Here is a 3,706-nt window from a genome sequence, read left to right on the forward strand (position 1 = left end):
TTAAAGCGACGATCCAATTGTATCCGACTGCCTGACGATATTAAGAAGAAGTGTGCTTGTGGGGTTGTATTAATGTTTAAAATGAAAAGGATAACACATGTTTTGCATAGTCAAGCCTGACTTGCGAAAGAAAGTTCACTGAAGGTCCGCAGCGCACATCTCGATACGGAAGAGGTCTTAACATTCGTGAATGCTACAACTGGCGGTATCGAGTTCCCCGTAAAAATTCAGGACACTGCAAAATTTGAGTCACAGAATCCTAGAATGTCGGTTCTTGTATATGGCCTGAAGAAGAAGCAAAAAAACAAGCGAGATGAACAGGACAAGCATACTGGAGTTGGACCACTCCACTTTTCTAAATATGAAGGTGAGTGTGATCTTCATGTAAACGTACTGCTCGTCTATGAAGCTAATAATCAGCATTACATACGGATCAAACACATGTCCCGACTCCTTTACAGCCAGTTGTCGAAACAAGGACATAAAAAATACATTTTTTGCTTCAGGTGTCTAAATACCTTTACAGAAAAAAGTATTGAAAAAGGCATCTGGAGAACTGTGAATCCAAGGAACTGGTATGTGTTGTTCCTACAAAACAAAACCAGTTCATTAAATTCAAGAACGCTCACCACCAGGAACGAAGTCCGTCTGTCGTAGATGCAGACGTCAAATGTCTCCTTGCCCCTATCACCCACTGTGAAGGTAATCCCTTAGCCTCACATACCAATTTCACGCAAAAACACCTACAGTATGCAGCGGCGTACCAATTGCATGTTCATATGATTCAAGTCTTGGGTTGCTCACTGAGCTTGAAAAACTCCTATGGATCTTGATAAGCTTTCCACTACCCAAAATTTCCATGACAGAATTAGAGGAGGATAAAAATTAAACCACAGTGCGGTTAACTGCTCGTATTTGTAGGCTGCCGTTAGAAGAAAAGCTGAAATTCCCCATAGGGACCGCTGTCATCTTACGGATAAATACCGCGGTTCAGCTCACATCACAAGCAATTTGAAGTCACAGTTACCACGACACATACCCGTTTCCTTCAATAATTTAAGTGGGTTGGCGCTCATTTTCCAGTTGAGTAACTGCTTCATTTCGGTTGGGAGAAAAATCAGGTCAGTGTCCTGCCTGAGAGTATTAAGGAGAATATTTCATTCTCCAAACAAATGACGCCAAAAATTACACTCGGCTTCCTTGACACGCTACGTTGCATGCAGGCGCCACTCCAGAAACTCTTTGAAACTCTATTTCAGGAGGATATCCATATCACCCGATCTGCGTACTTTAATGAGGAAAAGTTTCAGCTTGTGTCTGGGAAAGGAGTTTTCCCTTGTGGGTATCTGGATACTAAAGCGAAACTCGACGAAACCAGGCTACCCGTCATATCTGCGTTTACCAGTACTTTCATAGACGATGCCATAACTATTGCAGATTATGAGATTGTTATGAGACGGGGTTTCAACATATCAAATTTGGGTGAATACGCAAGAATATACGCATAAACTGACGTGAGTTTGCTTGCGAATGTCTTTGAAAAGTTCTGGAGTGTATGCATGGCCACGTACTCTCTCGGCCCAGCCTTTTATTACACGGAACCGGGGTTGTCCTACGACGCAATGCTCAAGAAAACGAGGCGCAGCATCGAACTTTTGACTGATGCTGATATTCTTCTTTTCTTTGAGCGCGGGATTCGTGGGGTTCTTTACCACTGTATCCGTAGACATGCATGGGTGCGGGGCTCAACGCATCCATCAATTGAAGTTATATTCTATATTTGGATGTGAACAACTTTTATGGGGTCAACATGATGCAGCTATTGCTTGTTGGTGTTTCTCAAAGGTCGCTCGAAAACGAGTAAGAGGCATTAGGTGACAAAATGTTGGGTCTGGCGGCTGATTCTAATGTAGGGTATATGGTGGAGGTAGACTTCATGTACCCTGTTAGTTTACATGAAGTGACTAGCGACTTGTTTTTATGTCCAGAGTAACAAGTTCGGCGAGGAAGCACAATCCATAAACAGGTATGGTTCCATTAGCTGCTTGAGACAATACCGCGAGGAACGGATATATAGCCACGTCGATGTTAGAGTCGCATTCATGCCAAACACTTTTTTTCAGTTAAAGCATCAAATGTCACCCAGTTTACACCTCCAAAATGCGTTATCTTGTGTATTTACATTGGTTGTTGTTACTGTTCTGTAAATATTAAGACATTACATGACCTTTCTACTGACAGAAATGACCACTTTGTTTCGTCCATGACACAAATGAATCCAATAGAAAATAACAGTGAATACGGTAAGATCGTCTGTATCCAGTGAGGTACAAAAATCACAGTAGGTGGGCTGTACTAGGTTCCACATTATGGTGCACGCAATAATTCCTTTCTGCACGTTTGACATCCAGGCTTATCTTCACAGAGTCGGTACGTACACATAATAGAAACGTCCACTTCAGAGAAGAATTTCAAAGCAACCACTTGCATTGGCAAACACTTAGCCACTCTCTGGATCATACCTTTTTGGACCTTACCCGAAACACCTGCATCTACGATTCTCGAAGCGGCATGCAGATGACTATAAAGTCGTATACATCCGTTGATGAAGTGTTATAAACTTTGTTCCTTTAAGTGTCCCAAAAAATAGAAGTCTAGTGAATTAAGGTCCGGGGAACGTGGAGGCCTGAAAACTGGACCTCCATGATCAATCTGTTTCCCCGGAAACGATCCATTTAAATAATAATGCACATTCATTTTAAAGTGTGGCGATGCACCATCATGCTGAAACCTTAGTTGTTCCGAACAATAAGTGGAACGTGTTCTAATGGGTCAGGCAATGCATTACAAAGAAAATTACTACACAGGGACGCAATCAACTTATTCGGGCAACGGTCTTGCCACAGTGGATACACCGGTTCACGTCAGATCACCGAAGTTAAGCGCTGTCGGGCGAGGCTGGCACTTGGATGGGTGACCATCCAGGTGCTATGCGCTGTTGCCATTTTTTGGAGTGCACTCAGCTTCGTGATGCCAATTGAGGAGACACTCGACCGAATAGTAGCGGATCGGTCAAGAATACCATCATAACGACCGGGAGAGGGGTGTGCTGACCCCACGCCCTTCTATCCGCATCCTCCTCTGAGGATGACACGGCGATCGGATGATCCCGGTAGGCCCACAAATATTCCTTCCAAGCTTCCAGTCCAGAACTTCATGCCAAAGCGTGTCTGAAAATTATACTCACGGTCGACATGTGGGTTGTGTTCCAGTCAGTGATGGCTGTTGTGGTGGTTGAAAACACCTTCACGACTATAAGATGCCGATTCCTTTATTTGTATCTATCTCTGCCAAGTTTCCCTCTGAAATCCGATGTGTTGATATGATCACGGCGATCAGACTAGTGTTTATACTGCATAGCATAGAGTGGCCATCTTACTCCCAAGGAACATGCAGACTAGGAACATGAAGACTACAAATATGACCTGTGTCTACGCTCTATCAAGAACACCACGCTTGCCATTAAAAATCTTCAGCCCAGTTCAAATAGACATGAAAAGGGCTCGAAAGGACACACTGACTTCACAGAATCGATATGTTTATTGTCTCTAGTACAAGGAATGGTACACGTTCCTAGCGTTTCTACGCACAAGGACTGACGTTCACCATTATTTCATCTTGTTATTACTTTTATGAGGCAACCATT

General features: G+C 43.3%; 1 pseudogene; it reads left to right on the top strand.

Annotated features, from left to right (window-relative positions):
* Nucleotides 1-2,887: 2,887 nt before the first annotated feature.
* On the top strand, nt 2,888-3,004 carry LOC126274386 (5S ribosomal RNA; annotated as a pseudogene).
* The last annotated feature ends 702 nt before the right edge of the window (nt 3,005-3,706 follow it).

The sequence above is a fragment of the Schistocerca gregaria genome, chromosome 5, assembly GCF_023897955.1.
Source record: "Schistocerca gregaria isolate iqSchGreg1 chromosome 5, iqSchGreg1.2, whole genome shotgun sequence".
Taxonomy (NCBI): Eukaryota; Metazoa; Arthropoda; class Insecta; order Orthoptera; family Acrididae; genus Schistocerca; species Schistocerca gregaria.